This window comes from Ptychodera flava, chromosome 19 (assembly GCF_041260155.1).
Source record: "Ptychodera flava strain L36383 chromosome 19, AS_Pfla_20210202, whole genome shotgun sequence".
Taxonomy (NCBI): Eukaryota; Metazoa; Hemichordata; class Enteropneusta; family Ptychoderidae; genus Ptychodera; species Ptychodera flava.
In genome coordinates, this window is record NC_091946.1 from 16,364,481 (window position 1) to 16,380,833 (window position 16,353).

Here is a 16,353-nt window from a genome sequence, read left to right on the forward strand (position 1 = left end):
ATTTTCAATTGTGTATTTTAGCAGCTATGGCCACTGAAATGAGCTATCAAAGATTTCCACCTTCTTCATCAACATGTGTCAAAAATAGTTATTCTCTACATAAACACAGCGGAGCTATATTGGCCGCTAGGTCGCTTGTCTAATTAGGGATATATATCTTGATTGACTTGACCAAAGTTGATGAAACTTACTAAATACGCTGAAAACACTATGATTCAACAATATTCAAAGTCATTAAGCATTTTTACTTCAGGCAATACCTAATTTGCATGTTTAATGAACTTTCCAAATTAGGGATATTTATCTGAATTGACCCCCGAAGTTTACAAAACTTGCTATCTACATTAAAGATACTGTGATACAACATTATTGCAAGTTGTTAAACATTTTAAATCAGCCAATTCCTAATTTGTATCTTTAATGAACTTTCCTAATTAAGGATCTATATCTTTATTGACTCAACCAAAGTTGATGAAACTTGCTATGTACATTGAAGATACTATGATAAAATAATATTAAAAGTCATTTAGCAATTTTACTTCAACCAATTCCTAATTTGCACACTTAATGAACTTTCCTAATTATGGATAGTTACCAGGATTACTTGATCAAAGTAGGTGAAACATGCTATGTACATTGATAATACCCGGTTAAAACAATATTGAAAGTCATTTCGCATTTTTATGTCATCTAATTTGCATATCTAATGAGCATTCACAGTTTGGAATACGGAACATAAAGGACTTGACCAAAGGCAATTACACTTGCCATATAAAGTGATGATACAATGAGAGAAGTCCAAGACAGTATATTTCAGCTAATTATACATTTGTATACTTAATGACCTTTAGAATTAATATGTGGTGAATATTATTCATGATGTTGATCATGAAAAACTTTCAATGAAGTTGCAAACATGTGGCAAAAGATTAGATTTACACAAAACTGCAATATGTAATGAGACATGTGATCAGTTCATATATGGTCTGCTGTGACATAAAGATGCATTAACACTTGTCTCATGTCGAGCGGTGCTTGTTGATTATTTGGTCATTTGAATATCCATTCTTTGGGCTATATGTCCAGAATTGTTTCACCTTTTTTTATCAGTCTATCATCAAACGGGCGTTAGCCCAATTACAGGATGAGCACAACACTGTGTTATAGACTTGAACTCACCGTTCTCCAACAGTGAGTCATTTACTCTGGACCTACCCGCTCTTGAACCGGGTCTCGAACTCACCATCCTCAGATAGTGAGTTCATTACCCTATCCACTTGTCAAAAGTGTCTCCAACATCGAGGTAACCTTGCATTTTACATGTACTCTCATCATACTGTAGTAATAGTACTATACGTACAGTTTTGAGTGCTGAGCTTGCTATGTAACTGTCCATTTGTATCTTTAATGGATTATCATTTTTTCCGCCAAAATCAATAATTACTCAAATTAAAATATTCACCGTATACTAATAGTATTAAAGTACTAAGTATGGTTTGTGGAGCACAATATGCCATATTTCAGGATTTGCTCAAGAAGATGTCATGTGCATGACTTTTCAGATCACAGTCATACCTTTCAAGATGTGCACCACACCATATCTTTCAAATGCATGCCCATTGAACATAGTGACCACATAAGTCTCACTTTGATTCATCAATTGAGTGTCTGTTTTTCCTCATTCAGCAAATCGTGTGAACAGCATGGTTAATTCTGTTACTTTTGGATTTTTTTCAAGTAAAGCAAATGTATTTAACAACTTGTTCATCTGTACGTGTAATTTCTTAAATAAAAACCCTGATATCATGAACTTTGGACTATTTTTATTCCTTGTAACAAATACAGTCACTGTGTCTTTTTCAATTCCCTCAAGATAATGAAATCCGGAGAATTTGTCTTCACGACACAGTGTGTACAATCAGCACTGGTATCACTACAAATTGAATTGAAATGTGGACTTGAATTTGACAACAATAAAAAAAGGTTATTACTATATGGTCGCTGTGTTGGGATACTAAAAAATAGGTTTTTCATTGTGCAGTAGGAAATAGAAATCCAAACTTGAAACACTGAACAAAATTACTGAAAATCATGGCGAACAATCACAATTAATACTAAATTCACTTTAGAGGGGATGGTTGAATTTAGCACTGGTTCTTATTGTGCAAGCAATCGATGCTGCACTCAACAATTGAAAGTACTCAACATGAATACTTTGTGAACGTAGGAAATTTCGCCTGAAATATCAGCAGTGCTTGCCCATTATTTGTCAGCACAAGAGCGAGCTTAGTAAGAAGAGCAAGTTTGAAAAAATTCTACTTGTATGACTTATCTCAAAGTATGCTTTCTTCAATCAATTGCAGAGTGTAAATCCTCTTGAAGTATCTCTTTTTTCCTTTAGTCCTTAGTTAAATACAACTTTTCTTGCAAGGTCTTACTTTGAACTATATTACTGTATGTATGTATGTATGTATGTATGTATGTATGTATGTATGTATGTATGTATGTATGTATGTATGTATTATAGTATGTGCGGATGTGTGTGCATCTACATCAAAAACTCCAAAACCACAGCACCTACCATCTTATTACTTGGTGTACAGGTGCACGCGAGGGTGGAGATGTGAATTTGTTGACATGAACATGTCAGTATCAAATATATGCAAATGACGTAGAAAAAGGGAAATCCTGCGAATTGTGGTTTGTAGTAGTATTCTACCTACCTCATCGTACTTTCACTGGGTAAAATATACTCGATATACGTTCTTGTATATATACATATATGAAAGTATACGGAACACCACATTAGACTTTAACGACTCATTAGCTGTAACTTTGGTCATTTTTTAAATTTTGTTTGTTCTGTGTATCATCTGCAGTTTCTGGTTTGAATCCCTAAATCCCTAAACCATGGGGAAATTCCTAATATTTAGCTCATAAATATACCCTATATGAGTATAACCGATATCTGCATTATTATTGTTTAAATTGTGTATTCAGCTAGATCCGGATTACAATTCATTTATCACAATAGCAATGGTCATTTCACATATACAAGCCGTGTTGGCAACCAGGACACCGAGTATTGGTCATGATGATCGGATTATAGTAAAATTCTGTAGTTGATACATTGAAACAGAGTAGTGAAAAATTAGTCAAAAGTTACAGCTAATGTCCCTTTAAGGTAAATTTTGTCAATTTTGGTAAAAAAAAATTTTCACCAAAATCACTTGTCTGACAGCTTTGTGTATTTGGTATACAGGTTCAAAGGGATGGGCAAAATGTGAGATATTCAAATTATAACGTAATCTACATTTTAGAGTTTGGGGGCACTTTTTGTCATTTTTGGTCAAAAAATATTTCCTAAAAAGTACTTGTCTGATAGTTTTGATATTTGGTGTACAATGTTTTACCGGGAATATTGTTGCATTGTCACAAAGGATTTTTAAAGGTTATTTAAATTTTCCGTAACATGATACTTGAGTAAGCACTTGATACAACATAAGCGCAGTTGGTTTGGTTAATATCTAAGCTTTCGAATATTAAATGGTTCATATGCTTTTCTAGGTAATTATTTATCAGAGATTCTTAGTGTGAAAGGGGGCCGTTTCCTCTCAGCGACACTGAAACACTGAAATACCTCATTGCTCATGTACTTGTCTCTTCTTTTCATGTGTTACAGCTCGCTTTTTTATCGTGGCATGATCTTTAAGTTTAGAATTGCGTCTTAAAGTAATTCAACGCTTAGTGTTTCTCGTCCTTAATCGTGGACTACAATTTGTTTCGTCGGGGCGTCATCTGTGGTGATTTTTTTATGCCTGTGTAATAACGTGATCCGTTATATCACTGTAGCAGTGATTTCGTCAGTCACAGTCGCAATCTCATTTTTGTCAGTCTGTCCTCTCGGTCATGGTGACTTCGAAGACGTCAGTATATTTGGCTTGACCAGTCTGCAGATCTCATTCGCGGCTTACAGATCCACCTTGGCATATTACAAAGGGTTTTGGTTATACTCGAGGTTTATTCGAATGGAATAAGAATGGGGACAGATATTTGATGTATAACTTTTGCACCGTGTTACACGAGGCACAACTCTGGTTGCGTGGAAAATAGTGAGACCTTCCCCAATCTTTTGCATGAAAAATAGTGGCCTTGCCCTAAATTAATGACCCCTACCGTCCCGATTTTAATGCCGGTACATATACAAATAAAGTGTTAATTATGATTTTCTAACAATTATTATTAATTCAATACTGCCCCCTCCCCCTCCGTCCCGGGCCATAGTGAAGGAAAAGAAACTGCACAAATAATGTCTGATATGAAGCGATTTAATTATTGTCAGGGAGGGGTACCATTTATAGTTTTGACAGAAATGTCCGACAGCTATATCGATTAAATCCCGTCCTGGCCTATGAGTATCAGTCAGTAAATCACAAATAATGACATAGTAACATGCACAGAGTGATTTTTTAAATAATTACAAAGTAACTTGGACATTTTGGGGTTTGCCAAAGTTGTTATGAACACGTGACCCGAAGTGATTAACGTGTAAATGACAACATACTTTATTTAGGTGAAACACTTTACTCAGTTAACCAAGCGTACAATAAACCATAGAAACAATAGAAATTGCAGCGACGAGTCAGTGTAGGTACAGCGACACTGGAGATTAGTATAAATTCATCAATCCAAAGCACGCGTGCTGGAATCGCCCCGGAAAATATAAGTGTTTTATAAGCATCTCTGTGTATTCGAAAAATTTGCCTGCTTACAAAATTCAAGAGGGGGCGGGGCAGCTGTCCCCCTTCGTCCCAGCCCCTTGCAGGCTACGGCCATGTAGTTTTGTTTGGTAACCTCTCTGCTGCCACAGAAGAATGATAAATCACACTTTGGTAGTGATAATATCTCCGAAAATAAAACTAAGGACTTACATGGAAAGAGCCTAGATTCATCTTTGAAAAGAAACATGATCATGTCATAAAGTTATCGGAGATCAAAACCTCATTCAGAGTTTCAGCTTGCAACTGCACTGAGAAATAGGTCAGATACTCAGCTTTCTGATAATATTGTGTGTTCGTATATCGGGGGAGTTGTGTTCCGGCAAAGTTCAATATAGCGTAATACAGGCTTAAACATGCTATGTAAAGAGTGCTGCTCTACCTGTGGAAAGTGACTTTAAATATCAATTTCTGCAGGTTTAAATTGCACTTTGACTTTGAAAAATTACAGCGCTGTATTGCTCAAGCATTGCATAGATGGCCTAATTTTGTAGATAATTAGATTGTGTTTTGTGCATTTTCATTCCAAAGGTATATGATATAACCATAAAGCTTTTCCTCCTTTTCCCTAAAAAAGTTTTTTTCGACAGGGCACTGCCTTGCAACGACCCTAATTAGGTATGACCATGACCTTCAATGACCTATATTGCGATAGCAATTAACTTGCCAGCTTCAAATACCAACAAATACTGTTATGTAGGTCATTTCCCCCACACTCATCATGACCTGAGTTCAATTAGTCTAGAACATTCCCAAGGTCACTGCCCTTGATGACCTCACAACCTTGAATTCAATTAGTCATGTTTGGAATGTTCTGGAAAGTTGATTAGTTGTGTAAGGGAGATAATTTTAGAACAGTAATTAGCATGTCAATAAAAGTTCTAGATTGTTCTTATATGCCTTTATAAAAGGGACGTGCACAGCTTCCAGTCAGACTTTTGGGGATCGTGTCTCTTGTGTGTTACTAAACTCCAGCAGTAGTCATTCTCAAGACTTTTCAAGACCTTCACTGCCAACGCTGGATTTATACTGTGGACTTTGTGCAGCTTCAAGCCTGCAAGGACTGTTCATCATCCAACTGACTGTTACAACTCTGAGACTGGAGCTTTGCCGTCCCAGCTGAGATAAGTAGTCTGTACACTTTTAAAGCTTGTACTCTATCCCTGACTTAGCAATTAGTTTTATTTTTGTAATAAATTTTGTTTCAACGTAAACTGCTGAGTTCACCCTTTTGTTCGTATCCTCTGCACGTAACAAAATTGGGGGCTTGTCCGGGAGACGAATATTTTGAGCCGTTTGACAACATTTTGACAGCCTTTTCAAAACTACTGTATACTGTGAACTCAGCGAAATTTAATCATGGCGGAATTTAAGCCAGACGAATTTATGGATGACCTTGATCAGGACACATTTAATTCCCTCAGAAAAGACAACCTCATAGCACTGGCAAATTTCCTAAAGTAGATGTCAAAAGATCTATGCGCAAGCGAGAAATTCAATTCAAGATTGCAAAACATTTAGTTAATTCTGGCCATTTTGAAGAGTCTGCCTTAAAAGATTATGAGCCTGAGTCTTCCTTCGAACTCAAAAAATTAGAATTAGAAATTCAGGCAGATTTGGAGCTTAAAAAATTGGCATTAGAAAAAGAAAAAATACAAATGCAATTACAAATGAAAGAAAAAGAATTGCAAATGGAAGAAAGACAGAAAGAAAAAGAAAGGCAGGAAAGATTAGAAATGGAAGAAAGACAGAAAGAGAGGGAATTGGAAATGAAAGAAAAAGAATTGCAAATGGAAGAAAGACAAAGGGAGAAAGAAAGAGAGGAAAAAGAAAAGGAAAGAGAATTAGCTGAACACCGACTGCAGTTAGAAATGAGACGTTTAGAGCTTGGAAAGTCAGGAAAATTCTTCCCTTCAGACAATTTTGACATCACTAAGCATTTCAGGTTAGTTCCCCCTTTCCAAGAAAAGGATGTTGATAAATATTTTCTCCATTTTGAGAAAATTGCTCAGAGTCTGAATTGGCCTAAGGAGTCCTGGTCTATGCTTTTGCAGAGTGCTTTGGTGGGTAAAGCCAGAGAAATTTACATTCAGTTGTCAGTAGAGCAGGCTTCAGATTATGATTCTGTGAAGGAATTAATTCTCAAGGGTTATGAGTTGGTGCCTGAAGCTTACCGTCAGAAATTTAGGGATTGTGAGAAGGTGAAAGATCAAACTTACGTTGAATTTGCTCGAACAAAAGAACAACTGTTTGATCGTTGGTGTTCTTCGGAAAAGTGAGTCAGAATTATGACAAATTACGACAACTTGTTTTGATTGAGGAATTTAAAAGGTGCATCCGGAGTGACATCAAGACGTTTATCAATGAACAAAAGCAGATACATTAGAGGTTGCTGCACGTTTGGCCGATGATTATTCATTGACCCACAAATCTTCATTTCTCAGCAAACCATCCCAGTCCTTTCCTACAGAAACAATGCAGGTAAATTTAACTCCTCCTTTTCATCCAAGAATTTTTCAAAGGACAGTAGAAAATCAAATGACAACAGTTCACAGAGTTCAAGTAACACTCCCACATCATCAGATCCCAAGTCTCAATCTCCTTCTGAAAAACAGTTTGGTACACTTTCTTGTAATTATTGTAAGAAAGACGGCCATTTAATGTCAGAGTGTTTCAAATGAAAAGAAAACGTGAAGGTCAAACAGGTCAAAGTGGATCTAAGCCCACCGGCTTTATTTCTTCATCAACTCAATTAGAGTCTAATAATGTGTGCAACACATTTTCTGAGGTTAAACCCCTCTTATCCCCAATTAATGAGGTCAAGGTCAATTCTTCACAAGATAGCATTATGGGTATTTTCGAACCATTTATTCATGATGGTTTTATATCACTTTCTAGTGATTTTTCTTCTGCTACCCTGTCAAAATTCTAAGAGATACCGGGGCTTCCCAGTCTCTTTTGTTGGCAGATACCCTGCCGTTTTCTGAAAAGTCATTTTCAGGTTCTAAAGTTCTTATTAAGGGGTAGATTGTAATGTCTACATTCCTGTTCCTCTCCATAATGTCTATTTGTCTTCGGACTTTGTTTCTGGACCTGTGACTTTAGGTATTAGGCCTTTTTAGCCTTTTGAAGGGAATCACCTTCTTCTTTGAAAAAACCTTGCTGAGGAATAGGTCATTATTAATCCACTTGTGACTGATAATCCTAGTTTAGATCAGGATTCAGAGCAAATTGAACGAGAGATCCACAGCTTATTTCCTTCGTGTGCTATTACTCAAGCCATGTCAAAGAAAACTTCTGAGAATCAAAATACTCTCAAAAATAATGTCACAGATGTTGACTTAAATGACACCTTTCTCAGTCAGGTGTTTGACACGGATCATTCCGTTATCCCTCGTGGATTTGAAACTTCCAGTAAAACTTCTGCTGACCAAAGTCAGACATTTTCTAGATCAAATCTCATTGCAGAACAACACAAAGACCCAGATATTTTGTCTTTGTTTGACAGGGTAGATGATGAAGGTAAAACTTCAGATAGCTCTGTTTCCTATTATACAAAATCTGGTATTCTCATGCGTAAATGGAGACCTCCAGACGTCTTGGTTGATGACGACTGGGCTATAAAACATCAAATTGTGGTTCCAAAGCCCTATCGTGCTGAAATATTGCGCCTGGCCCATGAAACGCCCTGGGCTGGTCATTTGGGAGTAAGGAAAACTTATCATAAAATTCTCAGTCACTTTCATTGGCCTAATCTCAGGCAGGATGTAACACATTTCTGTAAAACTTGTCACACATGTCAGATGGTAGGAAAGCCGAATCAGACCATTCCAAAGGCCCCTTTACAGCCAATTCCTGCATTTCAAGAACCATTTAGTAGGATTCTAATAGACTGTGTTGGGCCCTTACCAAAACAAGATCAGGAAATGAGTACGTGCTGACAATAATGTGTACATCAACTCGGTTCCCAGAAGCCATACCACTGAGAAATATAAAGACAAAGACTATAGTGAAAAATATAGTGAAAGCTTTAGTCAAATTTTTCACTTTATTTGGCCTCCCTAAATGTGTCCAGTCCGATCAAGGCTCCAACTTTATGTCTGGAATTTTTCAACAAGTAATGGATCAGCTAGGCATTAAACAGTATAGGTCATCCGCCTATCATCCAGAAAGTCAGGGTGCTCTTGAGCGATTTCATCAAACTTTGAAAACATGATTAGGACCTACTGTTTTGACACAGAGAAGCAGTGGGATGAAGGAATTCATTTTCTGCTCTTTGCTGTTAGAGAGTCAATCAGGAGTCTCTTGGTTTTAGCCCATTTGAGCTTGTATTCGGACATACAGTCCGTGGCCCACTTAAGCTCATTAAAGAGGAATTCCTATCAGACGATGATGATTGTCTGAATATTTTGCAATATGTGTCAGATTTTCGTACAAAACTCTCTAAAGCATGTGAATTAGCCAGAGAAAATCTTGAGTCATCTCAGCAGTCAATGAAAATCAAATATGATAAAAGCACCTCAAAACGGAAGTTTGAACCAGGTCAAAAAGTTCTTGTTCTACTTCCAATTCCTGGCAAACCACTCCATGCTCGTTACTTTGGGCCATACCTAATTGATAAGAAATTGAGTGATTTAAATTACATCATAATAACACCTGACAGGCGAAAACAAAACAGCTATGTCACATAAATATGCTTAAGCCATATTTGGATAGGGATAATCCTACTATAACTCAGCCTGTCAGTGCAGTCAGTTCAAACCATTATGAAGATAGTGATACTGAAACTGACTTGAGTGAAAATACTCTAAACTCAAAGCTGGGCTCGGTCAAGCTTCAGAACTCAGAAATCCTGGAGAAGCTGGAGTCTACAAAGTTGGCACACCTCCAGCCAGAACAACAACAACAGGTGAAAGAACTGCTCCACGAATATAAACACCTGTTTCAAGATGTTCCAACGAGGACAAACGTCACCCATCACAACGAAGATGTCTGCGACAGTAATCCAGTGGAACAACATCCAGACGGACTGAATCCTGCAAAGCGGAATATCTCCAGGAGGAAGCCAAGTATTTGCCGAACAATGACTTTATCGAACTCAATAAAAATAACTGGACTTTACAATGCATACTTTATGCCAAATTCAGTGCCATTTCGAGTTTTCCGATATCAAATTTCAAGAGGATAGTCATGGGACCGATCATCCTGTTTGCTATTTTTAACAAATTTTGCAAATTTAACAAATCCCAGAGAAACTACTCTACAATTGAAAAAGAGTGTTTATCTTTGATATTAGCTTTACAGCATTTTGAAGTTTATGTTACTTCTTCAAATCAGCTAATAGTGGTTTATATTGATCACAACCCTCTTGTTTTTCTGCAGAAATTTAAAGGCAAAAATCAGAGATTGCTAAGATGGAGTTTAATGTTACAGGAGTTTAATCTTGACATTCGACATATCAAAGGCAGAGACAATTTAATTGCAGACTGTCTCTCTCGTATTTAGAGTTTATTGTTGTTCACTTTCAAGAAATTTTATTGTTGTTCACTTTCAAGAATTTTACTTTAGAGTAAAACAAAATTTGAGTACTTAAATCCTTTTCAAGATTACATTTGTAAAAGAAAGATTTTTCTTTGAAAAATTTTCTTTTTTTGAGAGGGGGTGTGTTATGTAGGTCATTTCCCCCACACTCATCATGACCTGAGTTCAATTAGTCTAGAACATTCCCAAGGTCACTGCCCTTGATGACCTCACAACCTTGAATTCAATTAGTCATGTTTGGAATGTTCTGGAAAGTTGATTAGTTGTGTAAGGGAGATAATTTTAGAACAGTAATTAGCATGTCAATAAAAGTTCTAGATTGTTCTTATATGCCTTTATAAAAGGGACGTGCACAGCTTCCAGTCAGACTTTTGGGGATCGTGTCTCTTGTGTGTTACTAAACTCCAGCAGTAGTCATTCTCAAGACTTTTCAAGACCTTCACTGCCAACGCTGGATTTATACTGTGGACTTTGTGCAGCTTCAAGCCTGCAAGGACTGTTCATTCATCCAACTGACTGTTACAACTCTGAGACTGGAGCTTTGCCGTCCCAGCTGAGATAAGTAGTCTGTACACTTTTAAAGCTTGTACTCTATCCCTGACTTAGCAATTAGTTTTATTTTTGTAATAAATTTTGTTTCAACGTAAACTGCTGAGTTCACCCTTTTGTTCGTATCCTCTGCACGTAACAATACATATACCTTTAGTGTCATGGTATTTTCGGAGATGTCAGATTTTAGCTATTGCAGTGTCATGGCAACAGGACCAACACTCATACCCACCGCCAGATTAATGACAAACAAGCATATTATGATAACCGAATATCCTAGCTCACTGGAAAACATAGTGATGGAAGTGCCTAGGAGAAGATGGTATTTGGGAGACAATAGACTGTGATGGCCCATTGACTATATTGGTTATACCAATAGGCGATCCCACACCATGCTTGGTAGGACAACATTTCTGCGAAGTTTTTAGTCAATGCAGCCGAACATATTGCAGCTCCATTTTGTCATATTTTCAATTTTTCTTTTGCAAATGTAAATTTTCAGATGCTCTTAAAGTTGATAGAGTAGTACCCATCTTTAAAAAGGTCCAAAAGAGATTCCTGCAAATATTTCCCTATTTCAGCGTTACCTCTTATTAGCAAAATTTTGGACAAGACTGTCAATAATCGGCTTGTAAATTATCTAACAATCATGACTTTTTATAAGCATCAGTATGGTTTTCGTAAGAACCATAGTGCAGAGTTGTCTCTTATAAATTTACTGAGGCACCTGACATCACAAATTGACCAGGAAAATAGTACAATAAGAATCTTCCCAGATTTTTCGAAGGATTTTGATACCATTGACAATGAAATCCTCTTAGTAAAGGTCCTATATTATGGTGTGAGAGGGGAAACCCTTTACTATCAGAGATATCAACATGTGTCTGTAGATTGTATTAATTCAGTTCATGACAATTACCTGTCGCATGTGGAGACAGGGATCAATACTTGGTCCTACACTCTTTTTTCTTTACATTAATGATCTTCCTAATTCATGCGATTACTTCGACTTTCGTCTATTTGCAGACTCAACCCTTTTTCATACATATTCTAATGGCACTGTTTGATCTTTCACCAGTAGAAAATCTTTTGAGAAATGTAACACGTTGGTTTGACGCTAATAGGCTCACCTTAAACATAAATGAGACAAACTATGTATTTTCCATCAAAAACGTAGAGCGGTGTATTTACATGGTTATCTGTGTGTGAAAAATCAACCTCTAGTTCAGATTCACCAAGCATCATGTGTTAAGGCCGGAATATTATTTAAATTAAGACACGCTGTACCACAAAGTATTCTCATTTTGCACTATATATCATTATTCAACCCATGTAACATATGGCTTAGAAGTATGGGGGAAAACATTTTCATCGTATCTAAATCCAATTCATATCGCTCAGAAAATGTGTATGCGCAGTATAATATTCTCTGAATTTAGAGAGCCATCTTCACCTTTGATCCAAAATCTACGTATTCAGGATGTTCATAAACTCTGCAAGTTGCTAGTCTGTACTTTTATGTTTGATTTGCTCCATCAAAATGTTCCTTACTACTTATCATATTATTTTCATATTATCAGAGGTGTTCGCGTTTACATGCACAAAAAATGCGTATTCACGCATTGGAATTGACTCTCTCTCTTACGCATTTCTTTCATTGTTATGCGTTTTCTATTCGCAAAGGAAAACAGTAAATGTTTTCCGAAAGCACTCCCTGTGACTGAGCTCTTGTGAGAACCAGAGGATATTAGTGCCCGCTTGTCATTAAATTTGTTGCAACGTTTCTGTCAATCACTCATTCGTGTGGAAATTTTCGGATTCTCTGGGCGTTGTCTGAAACATTGGCATCGTAGTTAAAAGGCACGTTATCATATCAACTGTGTCTATGAACTACGTATACGTTGATCATTTTCAGGCGAGCGATAGTTTCTGAAACTTATGACGCAAAGTGAGTGACTGACAGAAATGTTGCAACAAATTAAATGCCAACCGTTCATGATGATCGCATCTCGCTGTCCCCAAATTTGATCAAAGAGTCCGTGAAAAAATGATTCAGAGGATCAATCGAAATACACTTCTGGCAACCAACATGAAGAACACGGAGAAGCGCAGTGAAATTGAACCCATGTCGGAATCCACGACGTATTGTCCTGTTGTCGCCGATACAACAACAGGGGATCAGCGCCAAAGTGAAGCCGTGAGCCGTAATGATAATGCACCGGTTTCCAAAAAAATTCCATCCACAACCACACCCAGGCTACCAAGAGCAGTGCAAGACTGAATATCCATAGTTACGTTTTGATGTATAAATATAAATGTATAAATTTTGAACACTGCTAGTGCCTGGATTAGCTGCAATACCTCTAACCTTGGGTTGCCCGATGTGTTTTGACGGCCGCATGTATACCCTTCGCTGTTACGTTTCAGCATGTTTGAAACACAGCCCAGTTGTTCAAGTTGTTCGTTGAACTTGTTTACATTAAAATAATGTTACATGTACATCGTACAATCCGAATTGGTAGTGTAGATTTATTGAACGGCTCATCGTATTTTGTAGTCAGTTTTCATTCCATCCATCGAGTGCGGAAGTGAAATTACGCATGCATAGGGGCCCTACAGCCATTATGCAATTTTAGCACACTATTAAATGCGTATGCCGCACATGTATACATCTGCAGGTCAATCTTCAATATCTTACACAGGTGCAAAAATATAGAACATATTGTTGAATTTTGTTAAAAATCAAACTTCTATGTGTAAGTTCACAAAAGCTATCTTTTATGAGAATGTCTTGCTCTATGTTAATGTGCTTAAGTACATATACGAAGGTAAAACGAGTTCTAGCTGTAATCATCTAACTTTGTGGGATTTTTTACTGTCACAGTTACCATCTTCTCTTCACAAAATTACATGTATCAATATATATACATCAATACATTTTCAATACAATGTACATATAAGTTAACAGGCTAGGCTCGACTAGCACAAGACTATATTCGTAGCTTCTTATTGTCAATGTATTCTGCGGAATTTGAATTGTATTATACTTCTTGAATATTAAATATGGCAATAAAATAATGATGAAGATGATGACGATGATGATGACGACGACGATGATGATGATGATGATGATGATGATTGACTTGTCGCCTGAAAAACCAACGTTTCGGTCTTCCACGCGGCGTCGCCTGACCTCATCGGACGACGCGACGATATCATACAAACGAGGCAACTCCACGGGCAACTCGAATTGCCTACCGCGTTGCTCGTCGCGTTGCCTACCGAGGTGCCTCGTGTAACTTGACCATGCGACTGTTAGGTAGCCGTCATTATTTACGGTCTGGCGGGGGTGGGGTGGGGTGGGTTGGAGTAATTTCATCGGAAACTCCGAAATTTCGAGTACCCCTTGCAAACCATGATGAATTTGAGTAACCCCCCTCTCTAACTCAGAAATTTTGACTGACCCCCCCCCCCTCTTAGAAGAGCTAAATACCAATACACGTACTTGTAAATTTACAAAAATACAGCGATAGTAAAGACCTTTCAAATCCTGATGTACCCTGCTTTATTATTATCGGTTATCTAATGACGGTTGAAAAAGGTGAAACAAACTAAATGAAATTCAAAGTGACAACGAATATAGATATTAAAGCTTTCGCTATAACCAGTATCTAACCACATAGTACTGTTTAATTTGGATGGGTATCATGACTAGGTTTTCACTAGGATATATGACTGGGCAGAGTTTGAAAGTAAAAGGGGAATAACATGTGCGAGGCTGAGGGGGAAGTGTCAGAGGGGATATTCACGATCTTGCGTGGAAAATTTTGAGAAATTGATTTGTTCAATGGTGCAGCCTGGTGCAATCTGAAAGCCTCAAAGGTGTTTTTTAATTTGTTTTTTAAATAGTAAAACTGTTAGAACGCCCTAAGGGAAGAGCACGGGAGGGGTGTCCCCCTCTCGCATCGAAAATTTTGAGAAATTGATGGGTGAAACCATGGTGCAATTTGAGAGGTATTTCAATTTATTTTGCTTAAAAAATTGAGTAACCCCTTCTTCCTCTCCACATTTTGAGCAACCCCCTTGAAGTTTTCAATTTTTGAGTTACTCCCTCACAGGCTTACGATCCCCAGGCCGTAAATAATGACGGCTCCCTTAGGTATACTAGTCCCAGATCGGCCTGAAAGTTCTTATAAGGTTCCGTGGTGCATTGCGCACAGTGAACGTTCATAATTCTAATAAACTCAATTAAAGGTTTCACCCTGACAAATATTTTCGTGGCCGAATTATGAAATACAACATTCATTTTGAGTTTCATTGATATATACCAGTCTTGTACGCCAATACGTTGTACAACATAAAATCTCATAATTTGGTTGTTTACTGTACATATACCTACAGAGTTTGACACGACCAAGGAAATGCTCTATGGGATGACCGGGAATAGGCGTAGATCTCTTGCGTGGATCGCTCCGGATCACTGTTGTTTCTACCAAGAGTATAATCAATATTTTGGTCAAGAGCACCAGCCTGAGGGCATGTGTTGTTAACTTTATTGCACTGACAATTTGAAATCATCACAAAATACAGTATTTGTACTGTGCGTATGTGCGCTACCAATGGCGTTCGGACGGCTTGCCGGCAAGAGGGCAATAGCAATTCAAACCACGTTATATCACAGTTTTTTGGAATGTCACGTTGCGGAGTTGCATCCAATCACGAGATCAGTACTGTAGTTGAGGTGTAATATTATTATAGCTTTGTCAATACCAGTGAATTTTGTGACCTCATACCCTCAGATACGTACTGATAATGTATCCAATCATCCATCATTGCTATCAAAGATGTTTTGTACATCTTCAAAGTCAGTGACATCTCAAAAACTATAAATAACAGCATTAATATATCCCCGTCCTCCCACAATTGACTCATCAAGCAAACTTTGCGCTCCATCATGTACTCGGCTCCGCCTTGTTGTGCAAATTTTGCTTTCGTCCATTATAAGCTGGGAGGGGTACATTTCTTTAACCTGATTTTTCACCATTAAAATGAATCTTTAACCCAACATGTAGTATATGTTTGGGTAGGTAGACAGTTGAAGATTACAAAAATTGTGAGAATATTTCAAAACCTGTTTGCGTGTGTTTGTTTTGCTCAAAATATGTGTTTTTGAGTTTTTTCACTTAAAAAAGTGTAAGTACTAGAGGGTGATGGCCATTGGTAAGCCGTTTACTGCAATCGATAGCAGGGTAAGGTGTGTAAAAAACCGTGTCTTGGATGTTTGATACTCCGCTTTGTTTTTGCACAATTAGCCTTGAAAGTGAGAAGTGGTGGATTCTGAATAAATTAACGGCTTTTGTCCACGTTTGTCACGATATCTTTTGTTTTCGGAATATTATCGGAATTCTGAGACACGGTTTTGTAGAAACAGTCACTAACTACAACCTGTGCAAAGATAAGGCTAATCCGTCAACGCGGCGCCAAG